Source organism: Pectinophora gossypiella, unplaced genomic scaffold, assembly GCF_024362695.1.
Source record: "Pectinophora gossypiella unplaced genomic scaffold, ilPecGoss1.1 Pgos_55, whole genome shotgun sequence".
NCBI classification, from domain to species: Eukaryota; Metazoa; Arthropoda; class Insecta; order Lepidoptera; family Gelechiidae; genus Pectinophora; species Pectinophora gossypiella.
Window position 1 is genome coordinate 273,031 of NW_026063265.1, and position 26,330 is coordinate 299,360.

Genomic DNA, 26,330 nt, shown 5'->3' on the forward strand with positions numbered 1-26,330 from the left:
TAAGTTTAAGTATGTGGGGAACATTTGTTAAGTTTATACTTGATGGAGAGGTTGAGGGTTGTTTTCTTGACATTTGCTTCGACACAAGGTTATATGAAGTTTTGACGTATGTAATACTCGTAATATAATATGTAGCAACGGAGTGAACCTAATAATATTATCGCAAGTCGGTGGCTGGACCGCGCCGCGCCGCGTACATAAATCTATTTTATCGTACTCGAGCAATAAATTTTATTTCGGGATCTTTAATTCTTTGTTATTGAATGGATTTTAGTGTTTTATTCGAGTAAACAAACAATACACACACGTTTCGGTACTTAGGGCACGTGCGCGTTTCATAAACACATACAGCACTGTGCCCAGGCGTCGCTCGACTTAATAAAAGATTTTATTTGTAGATTGGACTGTGAGTTATTACACCTATTTAACGGCTCGGCTTTTGTCTGCGTTCAGAATTAAAACTTCGATAAAGTTTAGTTGTAGTTAAAGCACAAAGAAATGCCGCTCTTTGCTGTATAATTACGCGTCGAACGTAAATAAACGCACTCGCGCACCGGTGCCTTCGACGCGTGGAATACAGTAGTGATCGATAAAATGTGCAACTGTAAACTTCCTCCTAGATGGGAAATGTAAATTAACTGAAGAATTGCTCTTTTTCATGTGACCGCCTCAATTTAGAAGGCTAATTAAGCGTGCCCACGCTGGGGCAGTAGAGCACCTCGCGTGACGGCTACAGCCGGCCACTCGTTGCGTCAGCGCACCTACCTACACTATCTACACGACCACCACATCACACGTACTTTTAACAGAACATTACGATTTTATGAATATACTTATGAAATATTTTTCTAATCCGCATCTAACTCGTGATAGTCACTTCACATCACCACAAGATTTAAGTTATCCACAAATCAAATGCTCGCTCTATGAAATGTGTTTATTAAAAGCATTTGTAAAGATATTCTACGAATTTTAATAATTTTCAGCTAGCAAGCGTCTGACGCAAGATGGCGCCGGTACCTGGGACGTTCACTTTTTGTCGAGCCCAAATGACAAGCCGACATATTTAAAAAAATGTACTGCGGTTTTTGTACCAGCCACAGAATTTTTAACTTCAATATTACAAAACGACACCCACTTTTGTTTCCGACGTGTCTGTTTGTAAAGTTTCGTTTAATATGACACAATATAATGTTTGTGTTTTTGTTCACAGGCAAAGCTGCTAGAAAACTCCCACGCATGGCTCGGAGCATCCACGTCCTCTATTGCAGGTCAGTTGAAGTTACATATCCGTAGCTTGTAACAGTTTCTTACACAAAGCTATTCGTGAATTTTAAAGACACATACAATTATAATAAAGCACATTATTTTGACCATTTAAGTTATGCAATAGTTATTTATGTTTTCAGTTAACTTAAGTCACAGTTCACAGTAGAGTACCTAGAAGTGTTTGTGTGTTTTTGTGTAACCTGCATGGCTGTCTGTCACGGTGTAATCCGCACCAATAATGATGCAGTACGTAACATTATTCATATTCCGACACGATAAGTATTGTAATACATAGTTGTCGGTTGTTGTCGCTGCTCCGCGCGGCGGCGGCGGGGCGGCGGCGTGGGAACATTCCGCCACCAGGGAAACTCTGTTCGACCTCCATTACGGGTTGCAGCACCACGTTACGTATACGGCTAAAATATTATTATGAATGGTTTCGTAGAATCGAATGGAATTATAATACTTAGCGTACAAGATATCATCGCATAATTAGCATTCTTGTATTGTTCACTTTTTTATGGTTCAATCCAACCTGTAAATCTTGTTCCACGCTACTTACTCTCAGTGTGTCGATCGACAAACGGCTGGTAACGTTTGTCATAGTATTGCATCATCGTGCGGAGTACTCTGCTAGGCTACTATTGAGAAGTTTTGCTTTTATCTGTCAATCAGACTACCACGGTCATACCCTCAAACTGAAGGCGCCAACGTGGACGCAGAGCCAGCTGCAGAACGCCATCCAAGCCGTCGTTACTCAACGCATGCGATTCACTCAAGCCGCCACACATTACGGAATACCCAAAGGAACACTTTACGACAACATACTGGGGAAATCGAAGCGGATGGCCGTCCTAGATGAGGCGGGGCTGTCGGCCAGTGAGGAGAGGACCGTGCTCGACTTTTGTTGTGAAACTAGTCTATCACCATACAATAGAAGGACTAAAAAATCTCTAGCAGAAGTTTTGGCATTTGTTGAGAAATTACGAAGGAACCGCGACCCTGGGTTCGCTTTCATAGGATTAACCGGCTTCAGGTGGTGGTGGGCATTTTGCAAGAAACACTCAATAGTATCACTATATTACGAAGGCGCAACTAAAGATAAAAATTCTAAAGTGAAAACGGAACACACGACTGATGATGAATCTTAGAATTAAAATTCCTAATATTGGCTGGCTTAGATAAATTAAAACCAGTATACCTAGCCGTGTGGGTGATAAGATAAGCTGTAACATCATAGAGTTCATCGTATACTTAGGATACTTTTATACCAGATATAGTTGTATAATAATTATCTGATTACTAGTGGCTGTGCCTACCTCTATAGATATTGCAGACGTACTTTTTTTTTTAGACCCTCAGACGGCATTAACTACTTGGACGAAGTACAGTCGTATGGTAAAAACCATGTTAAATGGTTTAAACTTGTCTTCAACCCGCAATGGAGCAGCGTGGTGGAGTATGCTGCATATCATATGGGCTTGATTGTTTATAAAAATAAATAGTTAATGCCAGATGAAAAATTTGAAGTAAGTACTAAAATTAAAATTGTATTTCAGAATTATGAAGCTAATTTCTTGAAAACAGAAAAGCCTTCGTCAAATAATCTAATAAGGATTCTTGGGAAACTACTAGATTATATGCCGAAGGCTTTTCTGTTTTCAAGAAATGAGCTTAATAGTTCTGGAATACAATTTTATTTTTAGTGTATACTTCAGTAATTGAATATTTTCTCAGTTCCTTCTATCTTTGCGGAGACGTTTGACGAATAGAATAGATTTAAGTAGGTACAGCTAACTCAACTGGTACGGATAAAACAGTCTCTGCCTATCGTTTTAATCTCTATGTCTGTCATGTCATGAATATCAGGCTAATTGGACGAATTAAGTGAACGTGGTAATGCAACTTGATTTTGACATAGATCACGTAATAAATGGAAATGTATTGAAGGTATACAATACAATAACTTGGAATCCGTGATAGGTAGCCCTGTTCGGAGAACGTGTAACTTACATCTTAGTGTGACAGGTTCGAATCCCGACTCGGGCTGTAAACCACGAACATTGTGAGTTTATCGTAGATAATTGATATCACGTGGTTTCCAAGATTTGTGCCCGTTTAATGGCAATAGGCTCGCCCCGTATTACACAGGAATTACACATAGCGTTGAAAGGAGGGACGGAAGTGATACCTGAAGTTGCATTATTACCATAAAGTAGATGTATTTCATATGTGTTTTAGGTACATAATTATTATAGAAAAACCTCAATAATAAATAAGTTTTATTGATATATACAAAAGTAGATACCGATTTTGTGACACATAGTTATAGCGAAGAACTGTAAAGTTGAAAGTAAAAAGCTAATTTTTTATTGGTGCTTGCGTTAAAGCACCAAAAAAGGGAAAAGTAACCCTCAGGGGGACGAATCAGGACAATACAGATTTCACGCAGAACAAGTCGTGGACAACAGCTAGTCTAGTGTAATTAGCTTTAGGCTTTGACGTGATCTGGTTTAAAGTTCGGTTGAGAGATTAAATGTGTGACATACGGCAGCATGCGGCGTATGACTGAGTAATTGAGTTGCCTGTAAAGTATAACTCTTTTAGCTGCTAGAAGGGGACGCCAGACAACTGGTGTCGCAGGCTCACTGCAAAATGAATGCGGTTAAAATGTCATTCATAATGTCGGTTGTAATCTGTAGGCCTTAACTTATAAGTGCAAAGTTTTGTATGATTCGAGCGACTGGTCAGGCGGATTTATCTACCTGCATACTAGCTTCTGCTGTGTAGATTATGATTTGTTATATTAACGCGATTTTTGTAGACTGTTGTTTCGTTCAGAGCTTTTAAAAATACATGCATCGCATCGTGTCGTAATCGTAATGAAGTGCATAAAGGGAGCAAACAAGTAATTCATTGAGATTCTTTCAAAATGTTTCATAGTCAACCTCATTTCTTCTCTTTTTCACGTAACAATTTCATACAACTAGGAGTGTATTCCTTTAGGAAATATTAATGCTTTAACGGCCTCCTTGGTCCAGTGGTTGAGCGTTAGACTCACGATCCGGAGGTCCCGGGTTCGAATCCCAGTGGGAAAATATCACAAAAATTACTTTGTGATCCCTAGTTTGGTTAGGACATTACAGGCTGATCACCTGATTATACTCGCTCCTTGTTCGAGAAGTTTTAAACAGTGTAGTCTACGTCTTATGCTCCAGCATCGTCACAATTTTCAAAGCTCATATCCAAAGCTAAAAAAAAAAAAGTTAGTTTCCCGCTTCCTGAACGCAGCTGTCAACTAATGTCATTACGGTTTTTGTGCACCGGCGCGTCACTTCGCCTCCGTAAATAAACTAATTGAAAACTAATATTTAATACAAAAACATGATTGATATAGTGCGAAAAATCTGTTACTTACATAATCAAGTGCTTTTTTCTCTAAAAAAGCTAGAAACAGTACCAAAGAAAAAATGTGGATGACGACGAGCGTAAGTTCTTTTTGATAAAACAAAACGTGGATTATACTGGTAAGTCTTAACATTATCCATCTACTAAAACAAGAGAAGATATAATTATGATCAATTCAATTTAATTCCTTTTATTGTCGAAAACAAATTACTTTTTTTTGAGGTTATAATTTTATAATCCTAACATTCGAAGAAGTAACTTAAGTTGGTACTTATTACTAATAAAAGTAACTAGTTTTATTAACAGAAATAATAATAATATTAAAATTGTATCGTGTTCGTGTTATAACAGTGATTTAAAAGTTATACTTTATTCCGATGTTGATGTTGTTTAAATTCGCCTTATATAAGGCAGGCAAAGATCTGAGGACTATACAGTCTTGACTTTAGTAATTTAATATTCGAAAATCACGATCAAAATAGGCCTAAGCCTTGTCTTCAGTCCCTGATTGCCGCGTTCTTATTTTCATCTGTCAAAAAAAAAAAAAAATTTTGTTTCTTTTTGTAATTGTGTTCTTGGCTTATGTTGCGGTTGATAACTTACTATCAGCGAATGAAATGAGCAGTTTTATTATAAAACAAAGAGAACCAGTGAAATATAACCGCAGAATGGCATAGAAAAGTAAATAATTAACTCGGAAATAATTTGACAAGTTCAGATAATTAGATGACAGAAGCACTTCATGTTTACCCTGTTCATCAAGAAGTACCTATGACACAGTAGTACTCAATATCACAGAGGTCATCTACACCATTGGTAGACAAGATACATAACTTATTCAAGATAACACTTAAAACATTTAGAGGATTATAATTGGTTTACTACAAGATAACCATACTTAAAAATGATATTATATATATTATAACAGTACATAATCCCTTCTCACAGTCTCTGTTAAGTGGTGTTAATAATGTTATCTTCTCCGAATGATACTTACAATATAAGATGATGATAATATACCCTAACAATAAAAACAGAAAGAGTGTTAAGAGAGTACAGGCAAAAGATAGCCTTATTATAGTAAGCAATTTCTTCCAAATTACTCTAATCTTATTATAATTCAAGCTTCCAACGTATGGGTGATGATTATTGGTACCTACCTAACCAACAAGAGAACACCACTTGGAGAGTCACCTAGTTAAACACTAGTAGTGAACTGTCTGACTAGAGAATAGACAGACTATTTGTTTCCCTTTAGAGCTATCACAATAGAGGATAGACAATGGACTTGATGTATCAACCCTATTAACATAAAAATCAACCACTAAGACTGTTGCAAAGCGCAAATATACCTATGCCTTATTTTAATACCTAGAGCTATCATTTAGCGGATGGACAGGGGACTTGATGGTACCAACTTAATGTACATAAAAGCTATCACTAGGAAGTTTGCCATTGCTAAGCTCTAATATACCTATTTTACATTTCCATACCTAGAGCTATCACTTAGAGGATAGACAATGGACTTAAAGGCACAATGCACATAAGAGCTACCATTAGGAAGGTCGCCATTGATAAGCGATAATATACCTATTTGTCATTTCCATACCTAGAGCTATCACTTAGAGGATAGACAATAGACTTGAAGGTATCAATGCAATGAACATAAGAGCTACCACTAGGAAGGTCGCCACTGACAAGCGCTAACATACCTATTTCACATTTCCATACTTAGAGCTATCACTTAGAGGATAGACAATGGACTTGATGGTATCAACCTAATTAACAAAAGATCTACCACCAGGAAGGTCGCCATTGCCAAGCGCTAATATACCTATTTATCATTTCCATGCCTAGAGCTATCACTTAGAGGATAGACAATGGACTTGAAGGTATCAACACAATGAATGTAAGAGCTACCACTAAGAAAGTCGCCATTGACAAGCGCTAACATACCTATTTCTCATTTCCATACTTAGAGCTATCACTTAGAGGATAGACAATGGACTTGATGGTATGAACCATATTAACATAAGAGCTACCACGATTATGGTCGGCATTGGCAAGCGCTATATACCTATTTCTCATTTCCATACTTAGAGCTATCACTTAGAGGATAGACAATGGACTTTATGGTATGAACCCTATTAATATAAGAGCTACCACGATTATGGTCGGCATTAGCAAGCGCTATATACCTATTTCTCATTTCCATACCTAGAGCTATCACTTAGAGGATAGACAATGGACTTGATGGTATCAACTCAAATAACATAAAGCTACCACTACAAGTATCGCCTTTTGCTAAACGCTAGTAGATAGCTAGAACATAGACCAACTATTTTTTATACTTTTATTTCCATGTTTGGTTTGTCACTTGAGGAATCGAAGATAAACCATTGAATTGTCGGGGCTTACCTACCCATGTTGAAACTCAAGATTAGACTAATGCTGAGAAACAATAGACTATTATGTCAAATTGATTATTATAAAATAATGAGAGTACAAATTCTGAAGAAATAACCGACAATTCAAAACCTAAAAGCCTCTGTTCTATTAATCAACCTCAACTGTGCTAGAAATCAAAGTATGTAATGTCAGAGATTACTTTCAAAAGAGATAACTGTACACAAGACATGGTTAGAGAATACTGCTATTAAATTCTTTCAACCAACATCATAAAATTCAAATAGCACATAAATAATAATGAATAACATTGCCCGAAGAGTGAGTAAACGAGATAGCAACAGGATCTGTGGAACAGAGACAACAGTATCAGCAGGCAGCCCCACAGCCAACAGCATGAACAGAAAGCCCACAAGGAACAGTATCAGCAGGCCGCCCCACAGCCAGCAATAAAAGCAGTGATGCAACCAGTCATGATCAGCAGTGCTATAACCAGCAGTACCAGCAGCCCTACAGCCAGCAGTAGTAGCAGAGCTACAACCAGATGTATTAGCAGTCTCACAGCCATTAGTATCAACAGTGGCCCAGGCAGCAAGGCCGTTTAAGAATAGTACCTCATGAGGAGGAAGAATTCCCTATAAAGTTATAATGGGAAAATTTGCACAAGCAAATATATTTTTCAAAATTCTGGTAAAATTAATTCCGAATGTCTTATCACTAAAAGTTTTAGCATTATCATTAAGACATGGGATTCAAATCCTGTCTTTGTTAATCAGGAATAACAATACTAATCTCAGTATAAATTGGGGTACCTACCTGATAATATTATAACTTCAATGACCTTCAAGTATTACATTCGAAATTGTAAAATATTGATACCTAGTTCGGTTAGATAGAATAGTTGCCCTTTTTATTATTAACTCATAGGTGAAAAGGAAGGAAAAATAGTTCATTAGTAACATATAACTTACATCACCATTAGCGTTTTCTCTAAATTATGTTGTTGTAGATTTATTATGTTGTTGCTGATCAGCCCAAAACACAGTTTACAATTAATATAAAAATTACAACAATAATGTCCCTCCACTTAATCAATCGGAACCAAACTGCAGTGGAGAAGTAACAATAATATTTTCATGATAAATATATGTTTATCTTATTTTTCGGTTAGTGTTGTAACGTAAATCAGGCAGGTCCCTTCACTAAATAACCTGACATATTAAATCTTCAGGATGGGTACGAGAAGTGAATCCCTGTGCAAACAACAGGATCATGTTAAGTTAGGTTAAAGGAAAAGATGATTTTTACGAACGATGATAATATACCTATACGACCGATAATTAATAAATTAATGTTATCCTTATATGTAACTGCATACCTAAGGGTAAAATATGTTTTATTCATTTATTTATTTTTTCCAGTAAATAATAGGACGTCACTATTACTGTCCTAAAAACAAATTCAATAATTATTACACTAAAGAGATAGCTGCGTAAACAATGTTACGTGTGTTAATGTGTTGTGTGTACGTTGTTCTATCATCTGATTGGTGGGTGAAAGGTTGCATAGAGGAATAGGAAAAAAATCCACAACAAGTTATATTTATTATTACCACATAAAAAAATATACTAAATATTATTACCAAGCCCATACGGTCGATATTAGGTAATACACAATAACTTGGGCTCAGGTAATCTATTTTAATAAAAACAAAATCTTAATTATTACGAAGATAATTATCACACAAGTACATAATGTAAATGCACTTCCCCTCTTTATACTTTCAGCCTCATTTAACAATATCTTATAATAAAGAGGAAAGTTTAGTTCAGTGGTTCTGAATATTTTAATGAAAAAGGTCATTTGAATAAATGTATCGAAATTCTTACTTGCACTTATATTTGTATTTTCTCTAATCAATTTGACATGTTGTCTTAGGATTCATTTAACTACTCAATGTCGACAACAATTGCCAACTTAGCACAGGATGTTACAATCAATCTTGTGTCTGGGTGCCCTCGTCATTACCCGTTCTTCTTTATGTATTTCTTCTTCTTTTATGTATGTAAACAAATAATGTGTAACTTTGATAATTATTGTAGCCCTTGGTATGCCAATGAAAAATGAGTGTTATACTATATGATGAAGTCTCACAGTCCTTTCGACTATAACTATCGTTGTTGTTCAAGAGCTTCGGAAATGTGCTCTATGGTGAGGTCCCTGTGAGGCTCTTATAGCCAATCTTGATGTTGAGCTCATTCAGAAATTTGTTCTTGTGTAGTTCTTTTGTTGTGAAATTGATAGTAATGTGAAATAGGTATTTAATGTACTTGCTCAACTTCAACTTAATTATTTAGAACTATGTATCTATTCTAGTACAGTATAGTATAACCAATTAACCATATATTATATAACATACATAATATCGATTCCATTCTTGAGAACTGGTGAAACTTGTTTAGCGAACAGTTATTATTCTTATTGTTTTTTACATGATAATATCAAAACGTTTGGTGGAACGCCGCGCTGAGTTTATCAGGCGACGGCTGTGCCTCTCACTGCCTTTATTGGGATTAAAGTCATGGGCAGCTTAATTAGCTTTCGTGATAACAATGTACTTTATTCATTAATTAATAATCATATTATTGGTACTCGCTTCAATTTAAATGTTTCATTCCCAACTAAACTTTGAACATCTACACTGTTTAAAACCTCTCGAACAAGGAGCGAGTATAATTATGAGATTAAACGAACTTACCTGTAAGTGAAGTTCTATCTCAATTATACGAAGCTCCTTGTTCGAGAGGACTCCCTCCCTTCAATTTTAATATCCCGCCCTAAAGCTTCCACAGGTGATGGAGTTGTCCATGAAACATGCTTTAAACATAATGACATTAGTTGACAGCTGCGTTCAGGAAGCGGGAAACTAACTTTTTTTTTTTTAGCTTTGGATATGAGCTTTGAAAATTGTGACGATGCTGGAGCATAAGACGTAGACTACACTGTTTAAAACCTCTCGAACAAGGAGCTTCGTATAATTGAGATAGAACTTCACTTACAGGTAAGTTCGTTTAATCTCATAATTATCCGAAAGTAAGATGATACGTGCTTCGGAAGGCACGTTAAGCCGTTGGTCCCGGTTAGTACTTACCGATGTAAGTAAGTAGTCGTCACATGAGTCACGTCAGGGGCCTTTGGCAGCTGAATAGTAACCCCAGGGTTAATGATGTTGGTAATCCACCTCTCAACCCACACAAGAGAAGAAGAATGTTTTTAAGAACATATTAAGCTTAATGTATATACACTACACGTTAACGCTAAATATAAATTTAAATCCGTCCACTTATTGTTGTTACTAGTGCGTATACTCCATGTATATACTCGCCTCGCTTCATAAATATTTGATGTAATTAATGTCTTGGTAATGAATTATAAGAATTATGTGTTTAAATAATTAGTTTTTAATATTACTAATCTATAAATTATGAATGAATAAAAAAATCAATTATAGAATATTAATATAGAAATCTGCAATATTGCAGAGCTACATTAGGAAATAAATGATCAGCCAATAAATAGATTGAAGTGCGATGTGTTTGAGAAATATATTTTTTTATTTTAATACTAGCTTTTGCCCGCGACTTCGTCCGCGTGGCGTGTTATATAAGAGAGAGATCTTTGTGTGTGTGGGAGTGCATATCAAATTTCAAGCATCTAACTTATGCAGTTTAGATTTTTTCATACAATTTTTTTCCCAATAACTCCCATTTTTCAAAATACAGCCAAAAATAAACTTTATATTTACTAAGGTATGCATGCATGCTAGATTGAATCAATTGATTGAATTGTTTTTTTTTAATTGATTGTTCATTGAGTTTTAATTTTAATACACACTTCCTCTCTTCCCTTCAACGTTGCTGTGCCCTACAGGGTCCATGTTTTAGTTCCTATGCCTATGTAACACCCCATTGTACTACATGGAATGCAATAAATAATTTAATTGAATTGAATTGAAAATATCTATCTTACGCGGTTTCGATTTTTTCATACAAATGTTTTTTTCCCACTAACTCCCGTTTCCGTGGGAATTTTGCAATATCCTGTTGCAACTAAGCTTTAAGTTAACTAAGGTACCTGCATGCCAAATTTCAAGCGTCTAACTTAAGCGGTTTAGATTTTTCATACAAAAAGATTTTCCCGCTAATTTCCGTTCCCGTGGGAATTCCGAGAATTCCTTTCTTAGTGCACCTCTACGGTACCTAAGCTATGTCCCTTCCAAATTTCAAATGCCTACGTTTAGCCGTTCAGGCTATGCGTTGATATGTCAGTCACTGAGTCAGTCAGTTTCTCCTTTTATTTAGATTTGATTTTTTCATACAAATGTTTTTTCCCGCTAACTACCGTTCCCGTGGGAATTTTGTAATATCCTGTTGCAACTAAGCTTTAAGTTTACTAAAGTACCTGCATGCCAAATTTCAAACGTCTAACTTGAGTGGTTTAGATTTTTCATACAAAAGGATTTTCCCGCTAATTCCCGTTCCCGTGGGAATTTCGGGAATTCCTTTCTTAGTACACCTCTACGGTATCTAAGGTACCTGCATGCCAAATTTCAAACGTCTAACTTGAGTGGTTTAGATTTTTCATACAAAAGGATTTTCCCGCTAATTCCCGTTCTCGTGGGAATTTCGGGAATTCCTTTCTTAATGCACCTCTACGGTACCTAGGGTACCTGCATGACAAATTTCAAACGTCTAACTTGAGTGGTTTAGATTTTTCATACAAAAGGATTTTCCCGCTAATTCCCGTTCCCGTAGGAATTTCGGAAATTCCTTTCTTAGTACACCTCTACGGTATCTAAGGTATCTGCATGCCAAATTTCAAACGTCTAACTTGAGTGGTTTAGATTTTTCATACAAAAGGATTTTCCCGCTAATTCCCGTTCCCGTAGGATTTTCGGGAATTCCTTTCTTAGTACACCTCTACGGTATCTAAGGTACCTGCATGACAAATTTCAAACATCTAACTTGAATGGTTTAGATTTTTCATACAAAAGGATTTTCTTGCTAATTCCCGTTCTCGTGGGAATTTCGGGAATTCCTTTCTTAGTGCACCTCTACGGTACTTAAGGTATCTGCATGCCAAATTTCAAACGTCTAGCTTGAGTGGTTTAGATTTTTCATACAAAAGGATTTTCCCGCTAATTCCCGTTCCCGTAAGAATTTCGGAAATTCCTTTCTTAGTACACCTCTACGGTATCTAAGGTACCTGCATGCCAAATTTCAAACGTCTAACTTGAGTGGTTTAGATTTTTCATACAAAAGGATTTTCCCGCTAATTCCCGTTCCCGTAAGAATTTCGGAAATTCCTTTCTTAGTACACCTCTACGGTATCTAAGGTACCTGCATGCCAAATTTCAAACGTCTAACTTGAGTGGTTTAGATTTTTCATACAAAAGGATTTTCCCGCTAATTCCCGTTCTCGTGGGAATTTCGGGAATTCCTTTCTTAATGCACCTCTACGGTACCTAAGGTACCTGCATGACAAATTTCAAACGTCTAACTTGAGTGGTTTAGATTTTTCATACAAAAGGATTTTCCCGCTAATTCCCGTTCCCGTAGGAATTTCGGAAATTCCTTTCTTAGTACACCTCTACGGTATCTAAGGTATCTGCATGCCAAATTTCAAACGTCTAACTTGAGTGGTTTAGATTTTTCATACAAAAGGATTTTCCCGCTAATTCCCGTTCCCGTAGGATTTTCGGGAATTCCTTTCTTAGAACACCTCTACGATATCTAAGGTATCTGCATGCCAAATTTCAAACGTCTAACTTGAGTGGTTTAGATTTTTCATACAAAAGGATTTTCCCGCTAATTCCCGTTCTCGTTAGAATTTCGGAAATTCCTTTCTTAGTACACCTCTACGGTATCTAAGGTACCTGCATGCCAAATTTCAAACGTCTAACTTGAGTGGTTTAGATTTTTCATACAAAAGGATTTTCCCGCTAATTCCCGTTCCCGTGGGAATTTCGGGAATTCCTTTCTTAGTACACCTCTACGGTATCTAAGGTACCTGCATGACAAATTTCAAACATCTAACTTGAATGGTTTAGATTTTCCATACAAAAGGATTTTCCCGCTAATTCCCGTTCTCGTGGGAATTTCGGAAATTCCTTTCTTATTGCACCTCTACGGTACCTAAGGTACCTGCATGACAAATTTCAAACGTCTAACTTGAGTGGTTTAGATTTTTCATACAAAAGGATTTTCCCGCTAATTCCCGTTCCCGTAGGAATTTCGGGAATTCCTTTCTTAGTGCACCTCTACGGTATCTAAGGTACCTGCTTGCCAAATTTCAAACGTCTAACTTGAGTGGTTTAGATTTTTCATACAAAAGGATTTCCCTTCACTACTCTGCTCCTATTGATTGTAGCGTGATGAAAAGTATACTATAACCTGTCCAGGAGTGTGAAGAATAATTGTACCAAGTTTCATTAAAATCCGTCCAGTAGTTTTTGTTTCTATAAGGAACATACAGACAGACAGACAGACAGACAGACAGACAGACAGACAGACAGACAGACAGACAAAAATTTAACTGATTGCATTTTTGGCATCAGTATCGACCACTTATCACCCCCTGATAGTTATTTTGAAAAAATATTTAATGTACAGAATTGACCTCTCTACAGATTTATTATAAGTATAGATAAGTACAATTGAATAATGTATAAAGATAGATAAAATAAATGAGATCTAAAAACGATGTGATATTTTTGTTTTGTACTTAGTAAAGGACTTTATTATATAAGACTGGCATTGTGAAACATAAATGTATTTATAAGTCGGAAAATATCTGGAGTCTTGCAGTTACTTAAGAGACTCGAAAAATCCAAGTGTTCGAGTTTCTAAGCTGCTCTGTTCCTACTTAAACTTAGTTTTGTAAATGTGCTTACTGGTGCCATAATGACAGCATTTTGTGATAATATTAGAAAGTGAATGGAGGTTATTGCGTAACAGTAGAGTGTTCATTCGGACATATAGTCTAGGTTATAATAAGGGCTTACCATTAATCCTATTAATTATGTAGTGTTAAATCATACATCATGCATAAATCCACTCTCGTAATCCTTACCGGTGTAGACAGATCCAAAAGGTTATACATAAGTCCATTCGGGATGGCACCTAATCAAAATCTGCCATGTTTGTGCGTTCATGTAATGCTTGTCTATTCTCGAGGCATTCCTTGGGGGTTAAAATGGCCACATCGAAGCAATTCATCTAAGAAAGCAATGTTGCAATTTGACATTTGCGCATATAAAAGTAAGTGCGCAATGCAAACAAAATGTCACATAGCAATATTGCTTTCTTGGATGAATTGCTGCAACGTGGCCGTTTTAGACCCCCTTGTATCATCTTTTTAAGCACTTGAGCACTTGCCTTCTTATTAATCGGCGCTTTTAACATAGAATCCTACCGACGAGCCACGTACGAACTAGAAATATAAACATTCAAGTTTTCCGAGGTGTTCTTACAGCGCCCACTCATTGCTCATTCGTACATGTTTAACACCAAAGCCTGATTTGCACAACACCGCTATGAATGAGAGGTTGTGCCCAGCGGTAGGATCTTACGGGCAACATTAAAATGATTAATACAAATCTGCCGAATTTAATGCAGCATTCTTTAGTTTTACTTAACTTATATTAAAAATATCACTCATTGAAATGAATATATCCTTGACAGAGGGATGTGTCGAGAACTGCAGGCTCACAGTATAGCGCACAGTTATGCATCTCATTTACTTGTAGCGTGCGCAGACGGCTATCAACATTGTAAACACATTAATTAACAGTTTTATTTGTACACAAAGTAATTTCTCTCGAAAGTAGAGCACAATCCGCGCGCTATTACGGCCGCTGATCACGAATGTACAATTTATTTTCTGACACTTTTTGTCACTTTTCACTTCTGCAACTAAAATGATTCATTTATTTATTTATTTATTTGTACACAATGAAACAGACACAAGAAACAAAAAAAAAAAAAGTCAAAAAAATCAAAGTTTTATCGTTAAGTAATACACCTGCGTTAATAGAGATTCATTTATGGCTGCAAATTATCTTTCGGGGAGTGTAGTCCAGCCTTTCTAATGGTGATCATGATCGTGAGTTCATGTATTTATAAATAAGTACGAAACATAACATTGATTGCTGCGTAAATCAATCTGTACTTACATAAGTATAATTAAAGATCCATGAATTAATTATATACGTACATGAAAATAAGTACATTCATATGCCATTTTCTATTCATTTTGAATATTAAATACAAATCAATGTAAAGAACATAATATGACATAGCATCACGATTCACGATTGTATCCCTAAAGGAGTAGGTAGATGTGTATAGTCACTCCTCGCCGGCTATGTTTAAGGGTAAAAGGGCATATAGGCATGATGTTGTTATGTTAAATTTTAGCAATTAGTATTAAGTAAAATGGTAGTAAATAATCCAGTTAAGAGAAGTGAATAATGAACCATTCTTTGAGAACTTTGTCCCAGTAAATACCCGTACTAAATTTGCTCAAAAGATAATACGTAGGTACTTTACAAGTTGTATCTCTACTATGACAGAGTTCTTGAGAGAAAGCAGTAAATTTTAGCAACTATTATAATCGTATGATAATGTAAATTACTACTCTGTAAGACTGGGATACTTTGTAATTAGTAATTATAAATAAAAACACCCGATAATAGGTATTTGTTTTACTAATGACTGTAATAATGAATATTCTTCCTTTTTATATGCAGGTTTTTCCGGCAGGTCAGTATTTAGGTATCTTTGTTGATTTTTTGCATGTGTTCATTTCATTTGTCAAAATTGTTTATTAATAAAAAATATTTTGTGTTTGATCACAATCTCACCTAATGGTAAGTTGTGGCTTAAAGTGATGTACGCTTACCTAATAACTGACTATTCACTAGTTTTGAGGAAGAGTGAATAGGCAGGGAGAAAGCAGTGGGGCGAGGCACTATGCAATCGGCCCAGCAGTGCGTAAACCAGGGCATTGTGATCGGCACACATGCATAGTATGGCTGCCCGGACCTCTCTCCCCTAGCAGCTTCTTCAGACATCATGCTGGAACACGAGTGTCTTCACTTAATTGTCGAAACTATACTACCCTTAATATGTACCTATTAGCACCACCCAGGGGTCACCCTACACGCGAGTGACTTCAACCTAAGCGATTTCTACCCCCAAAAGGTTGAGCCGGTCACATTATTTTAAAGAGCTTTGCTTATCTAATGAAAAATCATCTTCCTCAACCTGCGAAGTTTGTGAGAAGAGGTTAAGATGCGTAGGTACCACTTATCTTATATGAATGTACTCGGATTGCCTTACAAAGGTTGTGTTTATTTAAACAACTAAAAGCCAAAGTAGTGGTATAGAAGGCCCTTAGACGCCCTTTTATCAGAGCCTACGAACAGAGAATCATATTTGATTTATGCTTTCATTCACAACAGCTTAACATCTTAGGATTTTGTGGGTGGGGATGAACTAAATATAATGTTCTAGATAGTATTGCCCGATGGACCTGGCATAACAAAATTTGTTAAAACTCCTCTAAACTAAATGCTTAACATCGCAGTCAATGGGACATTTAAAAATACCCACATTTTGACCCCACAGACAAAGTACATTTTATGACATACGGTAGATACCATTATAGCATAATCAAACGCCAAATTATTCAATTGCATGCATCATCAAATACAATACGATAAAAAATAATATTTTCTAGGAGCTGCGTGGAATCACCTTTCAGTTGATTAAAACGGTCTACCAAAGTCATAGTGGAATTTTACTATATTATTTAACTTGACAATGGCTCCGATTCCTGCAGACACCGCCTAATTTTATTTTAAGTTATATCCGTCATTTTCATATCCGTCGAAAAGGAAAGGGACGGATGATTCACAGCTCTTTATTTTAGGAAGTATGAGTAAATGAATGAATAACCCGGGCGAATCAAAAAGGTACGTCATTGCGGTATGCAATCCGTTTGACGTGCTGTCTACTTAACTGTGTCGGGTTATTGACTGATGTAAAATTTTTAGACGATTGGTTTAGATTTGTGCTTAAAATTGACGTGTGTTCCATAAATTTTATGCTTGTCGATTACCCGTCCCTTTCCTTTTCGGCGGATAAGAAAATGACAGATATAACTTAAAATAAAATTAGATGGTATTTACAGGAATTAGCATCAATGTGTTTTAGAAAGTTATTTGTCCAATTTAATCCAGAATCCGAACAAGCGAATCCAAAAATATATTTCGGGTATCGCACTGTATCAAGCAATAAAATTAACACGTGTCCTTTCTTTTTCCAGCAGACAGCTACCAATACCAGCTTCAGTCCATGTGGCAGAAGTGCTGGAACACCAACCAAGGTCTGGTGCACAACCTGCGGTTCCGGGAGCGCGGGCCCCTCAAGTCCTGGCGACCAGAGACCATGGCCGAAGCAATCTTCTCCGTGCTGAAGGAAGGCTTGTCACTCTCCCAGGCGGCCAGAAAATAAGATATCCCGTACCCGACGTTTGTGCTGTACGCCAACCGCGTCCACAACATGCTGGGTCCCAGCGCGGACGGCGGCGCAGGTACGTTACATTTGAGTACATACCGCCCTGTTCTGTGGTGACTTAAAACACGCAACATAAATCTTCTTCCCTAAACATCGATAAAGTTTAAGCCTAACTTTGTAGAATAGTACCACTTTCAGTCACCACCGAATGCTACATCCGCATTAGTTTACATTTTTCTGGAAAAAATATATTACTCTGCGTTACTAAATAAAATATTTTGAATCGCAAGATTAAACTAAAGATAAACTATCAGAAGAGTACAAGAAATAGGAGTGAGATTGGTGAAGATCAAAATGACATAATTCAGCAAGATGAAAAAGCCAAGATGGCAGCCAACAAAGTGCACTTTAATCTATACTTATAATAAATCTGTAGAGAGGTCAATTCTGTACATTAAATATTTTTTCAAAATAACTATCAGGGGATGATAAGTGGTCGATACTGATGCCAAAAATGCAATCAGTAAAATTTTTGTCTGTCTGTCTGTCTGTCTGTCTGTCTGTCTGTATGTTCCTTATAGAAACAAAAACTACTGGACGGATTTTAATGAAACTTGGTACAATTATTCTTCACACTCTTGGACAGGTTATAGTATACTTTTCATCACGCTACAATCAATAGGAGCAGAGTAGTGAAGGGAAATCCTTTTGTATGAAAAATCTAAACCACTCAAGTTAGACGTTTGAAATTTGGCATGCAGGTACCTTAGATACCGTAGAGGTACACTAAGAAAGGAATTCCCGAAATTCCCACGGGAACGGGAATTAGCGGGAAAATACTTTTGTATGAAAAATGTAAACCACTCAAGTTAGACGTTTGAAATTTGTCATGCAGGTACCTTAGGTACCGAGGAGGTGCATTAAGACAGGAATTCCCGAAATTCCCACGAGAACGGGAATTAGCGGGAAAATCCTTTTGTATGAAAAATCTAAGCCACTCAAGTTAGACGTTTGAAATTTGTCATGCAGGTACCTTAGGTACCGTGGAGGTGCACTAAGAAAGGCATTCCCGAAATTCCCACGGGAACGGGAATTAACGGGAAAATCCTTTTGTATGAAAAATCTAAACCATTCAAGTTACATGTTTGAAATTTGGCTCGCAGGTACCTTAGATACCGTAGAGGTGCACTAAGAAAGGAATTCCCGAAATTCTCATGGGAACGGGAATTAGCGGGAAAATCCTTTTGTATGAAAAATCTAAACCACTCAAGTTAGACGTTTGAAATTTGGCATGCAGGTACTTTAGTAAACTTAAAGCTTAGTTGCAACAGGATATTACAAAATTCCCACGGGAACGGTAGTTAGCGGGAAAAAACATTTGTATGAAAAAAATCAAATCTAAATAAAAGGAGAAACTGACTGACTCAGTGACTGACATATCAACGCACAGCCTGAACGGCTAAACGTAGGCATTTGAAATTTGGAAGGGACATAGCTTAGGTACCGTAGAGGTACACTAAGAAAGGAATTCCCGGAATTCCCACGGGAACGGAAATTAGCGGGAAAATCCTTTTGTATGAAAAATCTAAACCGCTTAAGTTAGACGCTTGAAATTTGGCATGCAGGTACCTTAGTTAACTTAAAGCTTAGTTGCAACAGGTTATTGCAAAATTCCCACGGAAACGGGAGTTAACGGGAAAAAAACATTTGTATGAAAAAATCGAAACCGCGTAAGATAGATGTTTTCAATTCAATTAAATTATTTATTGCATTCCATGTAGTACAATGGGGTGTTACATAGGCATAGGAACTAAAACATGGACCCTGTAGGGCACAGCATAGTTGAAGGGAAGAGAGGAAGTGTGTATTAAAATTAAAACTCAATGAACAATCAATTAAAAAAAAAATCAATTCAATCAATTAATTCAATCTAGCATGCATGCATACCTTAGTAAATATAAAGTTTATTTTTGGCTGTAATATTTTGAAAAATGGGAGTTATTAGGAAAAAAATTGTATGAAAAAATCTAAACTGCATAAGTATGCACTCCCACACACACAAAGATCTCTCTCTTATATAACACGCCACGCGGACGAAGTCGCGGGCAAAAGCTAGTAATAAATAAAATTATCAGAATAATGGACTGAAATCGAAGATAACTATAAGTTCAACAATATTTTCCTACAAAATAGTGGAATTCCGATTCATAAATACGATGAACTTAAATGCGATCGAATTTAAATTAAATATGTCTGACAGACGCTATTACATTGATGAAATTTCAGAGAACTGTAAACAATGCTTTTGTGAAATGCCGTTATGGATGTATAGTTAAAATTAAGTTACATTTAAAACGTTGATATGCGAATGTACATTGTTATGTGCGCATTGTGAAACTTTGCTGAGCGAATTGTCGACTAAAGATTTTTTCAGGTGTGTTTCGTTTGTGTATCCTGGATCTACGATGCAACCGATTTCGACATTGTATCGCTATTTCTCTTCATACTCTATGATTAGTTATATAAAGTAAGAAAAGAAGTTGTGATGTTTCTGTTTCTGGTACCAATTCAATTATGTTGCTATATTTGTAATGTCAAAGAGTAGTATATACCGACACAATCGCAGGTCCACGATGCGAAGAAAATATCCCATTATTATCGACAATATTGACATCCTAACCGTCCGGATATGAGTTTCTAGATAACCTGCAATAATAATGATGCCTGGAAAACCAAACGCTTGATGTTATTTTTCATATTATTGAATCCAAACTATTAATTTGTTTTGTTATTTATAATCCATTATAATTATATATTTACTTAAACAGATACAACGTTTGTACCGCTAATATGAAAACAAAAAGTTAGTTTAACTCTATCCTACCTTATTAAGTGGTGCAATGAACAATTGGACACCTGTTGGTGCTTTTTCATTAATTATCTTTTTTTTTAATGTATGTCAAATCCATTTAAGTCAAAGAACCCATATGGCGTTTGATCGTTTGATTGTTTTCTGCCTATTTATGGTTTGGTTGTTACTGGTCATATCTGATATTATTTTTGTTTTTAAGTTACGGTTATAAACGTTCTTTGTTATGAATTGTAGTGTTTAGGAGTTCATATCTGGAGGGTTCAGATTTAGCTTTGTAATGGTGGAGCTTTATCTGTTCACGTTTGACTATTGGATGGATTCACAGATTTGAGGCCGAAGGGTCGCGGGCGGCCGCAGCGCATCCTGCTGGGCGTGTGGCCTGATGAGCACATCCGCGGCGTCATCCGCGCCGTCGTCTTCCGCGACACGCACGCGCCGCACACCACGCACCACATCAAAGAGGAGGTGCTCCCCGTCTACCCCGCCATTACGGTCAGTATCGCGAAATTGAAATTCTAATCAAAACCTCCCTCAAATAATGCATGATGGTCCCCTTTGGCGCTCACCTCGCATCCTCTCCGCTCGACTATTCCCCAACCCCGTTTAATAACTTTTTTATTTACCACTGCTATTGCGAAAATGCTTTTGCGAATTATATTACCTATTGTAATTGCTGTGCGATTTCGACGCGTTACACTTATGGACCTAATGACCACTCACTTACAGTGAAGTTTAGGATCGCAACAATTCAGATTGACTACGACTTGTAACAGTGACAAATACGAACCGTCGCTTTCATTCGGTGTGACTGTCATATAACGTTACCTATTCTTAACCTGATAGTGCTAAGGGAAGACAGTTGCACCTAGTGAATGCGCAACCTTAGTTTTTAACAGTATTTGCAATTTTAACCCCTTACCTGGTAAATTGCAGACAGATTGTAATTTCCCGGCGTTGCGTGTTTCAGGATGGCATGGGCGTACAAAATGCCTACGGGAATGCCTGTGGAAATGGGCGCGAAGGCGGCGTCTCCCCGAACGCGGCCGCTGCCGCCGCCGTGGCCGCCGTGGCACACGGTTTGCGCCGGCAGATGTGCAATATGGTAGTGGCTGCACAGCGGCCGCCCGACCACCCGGCGCACCTGGGCCTGCCCCCGCTGCCACTGCAGTCGCCGCGGCTCCCCTCGCCGCTCTCCGCCGGGCTCGAGTCGCCGCTCTGCTCGCCACCGCCACCCGGACACGCGCTAGAGCCACCAAAGCCCACCGACCCCTTCCGCCCATTCGCATCACCCCGCCCGGATAGCCGCTACAGCGAGAGAGACGTAGCTGAGCTGTCAGACATGGGCCCTCCCAAGACCCCGGTATCGATCGCCAAAAATGGCAAAGATCTAATGTCGACCCCAGTGCCGGTGAAGATGGAGCCTCCTCCAGTGGAAGCGCGGGCTGAAAACATCTGAAGCGAGGCCGCGGGCGCAGCGCAGTCGCACACGCCAGTGGGCGTCCCGCCGTCGCCGCTGCCCGCCTATCCTTATTTCGTGCCCAACCGCAACTCCGTCGGCTACTTCTAAGCGCTGCATATGCGCAGCCATGAACACACGACAGCCGCGCGGTTGTGCGGTTGCACGGTGAATGATCCGGTGATTCCGAGCCGGCGACTAATTTACCTTTTTAATTTAAATTTATTCATTTCATCGCATGAAACATTATTTAACTAATTATTATATTATAATTTAATGTGGGGTATCGCTGTGCAATATGCTTGTTGATTAATTATGAATTTTGTATTATTATGAAAGAGTACTTTTAGTTATTTTTAAGTTTTTTTGTTAATTAGCGAGGGACACGTAACGTGTAAGTAGTCATGCTACATGTCTCTACCACTGTCGCTTGGTGTTTCATTATTATCTACTCATAAGTATAATAGAATGTCGAACATTACATGTAAGCTTAAACTAACTTTACAACTTAGATCCATCTGTGAACATAGGGAAATCAAAATTAAAAATATTTGGCCCGATTCAAAAGACTGTTCGGTATACCTAATCTTATTCAACAACATACGTGTAAGACAAAATTTATGAATTAGTCTTAGATATAACCATAAATTAAACATAGATGTATCTTTCTTTTATCGTCAAGTGGATGTCAATTTCTCTACTAGCGATTTAGTAACTGTGTGTTGTTGCTTTTTGTAGAGGCGCGCGCGCGCACCGCTGCGATTGACCGGCGGGCGGCTGGCGGGCGCGGCGGGCGCGCGCCGCGTTTCATTGTTCACTGTTCGTGCAGCGATTCACATACGAGTAGACTTAGTGATCGCCAAATGTAATATAGATGTATCATTAGCCAGTAGTGATTGTTCCAAATGTTAGGCTAAATTAGATCGTTTAGGGCTCGACCGATATTACTCGTGTATTAGACAATCAACTTTAATGATCTCCTGTAATATTTTTCAGAGATGTTCTGTTCCGTTTTAAAATTGTATTGCAATAAAACGTCGTCTAATCAAGTAAAAAATCTCAAAATACAGTAGGCGTTTTGAGAAATTTCTGTACTAAAAGTTAAAACCCGTCTACCCATCCATACTAATATTATAAATGCGAAAGTAACTCTGTCTGTCTGTCTGTCTGTCTGTCTGTTACTCTTTCACGCCTAAACGGCTCAACGGATTTTGATGAAATTTGGTATGGTGATAGATGATAACCTAGAAATGGTCATAGGCTATAAATAATCACGCCATCGTTCTTAGGGGGTAGGCAGTTGGCAGATAACTAAATTGATTTAGTGATTTGTAGTCGTTTTTGTTGGGACTTTTGCTCTTTCACGTCTAAACGGCTGAACGGATTTTAATGAAATTTAGTAAGGTAATAGTTGGTTATCTAAAAACGGTTGTACGATCAAATTGATCACGTCATCGTACTTAGGGGGTAGGAAGTAGGCAGAAAACTGAATTGAGTTAGTGATTTTTTTATGGTTTTTGCTGGGAGTTTTGTCTATCATGCCTAAACGGCTCAACGGATTTTGATGAAATTTAGTTAGCTGATAGATAGTAATCTAGAAAAGGATATGGCCTATTAATATTTATGCTATCGTACTTAAGGCGTAGGCAGTAGACAGAAAACTAGGTTAGTGATTTTTAATTGTTTGTTTTAAAAGTTTGCCTCATTCACGCCTTAACGTCTGAACGGAATTTTATAAGACTTGGTTAATTTAAAGATAGGATCTTAGGCACGGACACAGGCTACTTTTTATGGCGGGAAAATACCTCATTCCCGCGGAAATCTAGATTTCGTGATCGTGTCAAGAAGCGCATGACGCCATAGCTACTGGAATGATTTCGATGTTTTTTTTTAAACTGAGTGACCTCAAGTTAGTACTTGATCACTTTTCTAACTTAGAGGGTAGGTAGGCGCCATAATTTAGGGAATTTATGATAAAATTTTGATGCAACTGTCTTTATTAAACAGTTATGTCTCATTCCTACAGGAACCTACACATAGCTATAGCTAGCTATCTATTAACATTAAAACTCTTTCTAGAATCACATTACGCCAATTAATTGATCTGATTTGTATAAGTTTTTTTATTCAACTGACTGTTACATTACATACAGATAAAATCTAATTACTTACACCACATAATTAATATAGTACTACATGACTAGCTACGCTTTAAACTTGAGGAGGTAATTCGATAGACATTTATACGAACTTTAAGCCCAGTAATCAATCATAGTAATAAGGTAATACTCATTTTAGACAAAGAAACGGATAGGTAATCAGTTCGTCAACGAAATTATAACACCTACACTTAGTTTGTTTACTATTTAACGAGGGAAAATAATCCTTACTAATATTATAAATGCGAAAGTAACTCTGTCTGTCTGTTACGCTTTCCCGCTTAAACCACTCAACCGATTTTGATTAAATTTGGCACAGACAATCTTTAGACCCTGAGAAAGAAAATAGGATACCTTTTATTGCGAAAAGAAGGGACGAAGAGATTGAAATAGGGGTTGAAAGTTTGTATGGGATATTTTAATTTTAAAATATAAATCCATGAAACTTTATATTTAAGCACTTGATAAAAAATAATTAAACATTTGTTCTAGCGTTGCTGAAATTTCGACCAGTGAGGGGGTGAAATGAGGGTTGAAAGTTTGTATGGGAGTTCGTCATTTTTGGGGATAAAACCACGAAACTTTATATTTAGGAACTTGATAAGAAATAAAAAAACAATTTGTTAAAGCGTTTTTGAAAATTCGATCTTTGAGGGGATGAAATAGGTGTTGAAATTTTTTATGAGGTTCGTCATTTTTCAAGATAAAAATATTAAATTTTGTGTTTAGGCACTAAATAACAAACAAAAAATCGTTTGTTCAAGCATTTTGAAATTTTTACCAGTATGGGGGTGAAATACGGGTTGAATGTTTGTATGGGTATTCGTCATTTTTGAAGATAAAACCATGAAACTTGGTACGTAGGTCTCTTAGGATGTGCAGAGTTTTTCAACAAACGGATTTTCCGAAATTCGAACGGAACGGAACGGATTCGGAACGGGAACTACGAAGCCAAACTTTTTGTATACAAAATATTAACCACTGAACTTAGGAACATGATATTTAGTAGTTTTGGGTGTATCAAGTTAAAAAAAATTGGCTTTTGTAGATAAAGTTCCTTTTAACGAATACTCTGCATCGCCGCCACTGCCGTCGGTCGTCGTTCGTCGTCGCGCACATTCGCCGAAGTGTGGCGGCAGTCAACGGCGCTGTCTTGTGGTGGGGGAGCGCACGTGGTGTATACGTGGCCTGCTCGCGAGTGTCGAGTCCAAACAATTTCTACATTTTAACAAATAATAACAAAATAGCAAACGTTGTGTACAAAAAAGTTTTAAATTAGGTCATTTTAAAATATTTTTGTACACAACGTGACGCTGACCCCTGTAAGTGTTTTGGACATAAGGGACCGATAAATATTCCTAGGTAATTTCTGCCACTCAATGGAATACATAGGTACTTTATAACGACTGTAAACAGATATTTTTTATTTTTTTTTAAATATACCTACTTACTCTCTTTTAATCACATGCTATACCGTTCCTTTTATATAATCCTTAATATTCAAATTAAAAGTACGCAGACGAAGTCGCGGGTACCAGCTAGTGTAATAATAGTTTTCGAATCTCTTGACCGCACTAGATTGTATTACTAGTGAGGTCGCGAGACATAATATCGATGTCTTGATGTGCTATCGTAAGCTGTTATAATAGAACATCATAAAAATTTAATAATGTAAGAGCTCCCATTTTCAACATACATAGTCTACTATTATCGTCGAAATCATACAATCATTTAGCAGGTAATCTTCTAATAATATGTTTCATAAATAGGTATTATATGTAAAGATGAAACTGATCATCTCTTTCGACTGATCTATCAGGACGCCTAATTTCAATTACGGATAGAGTATCGAACAACACTACCTTAAGGAAGTCCAAACCTTACTTTATACTCCTCCACCAGAATGTACAAGAAAGTCTTAATACATCTTTATGTTTAATACCTAAACTTTCTGAGAACACAACTTCGGCGAGCCCATCTTAGATTTAGATGCACTAAAATCGCCAAGCATAGAATGTACATCTTTCGAGCGTCTGCTAACCTACCTGCTCGTAGCTAGAATACATTTCAATTTAATTAGATTATCTATATAACTATGTATAGCAATGGATCAGATAAAGTCATGCTAATAACGATAGAAACTTCACATGTACTTCGTAAGACATCTATGTCGTGTAACG

General features: G+C 37.2%; 1 pseudogene; it reads left to right on the forward strand.

Annotated features, from left to right (window-relative positions):
- The first annotated feature begins 1,007 nt into the window (after window positions 1–1,007).
- Window positions 1,008–22,128, forward strand: LOC126381456 (protein bric-a-brac 1-like; annotated as a pseudogene).
- The last annotated feature ends 4,202 nt before the right edge of the window (window positions 22,129–26,330 follow it).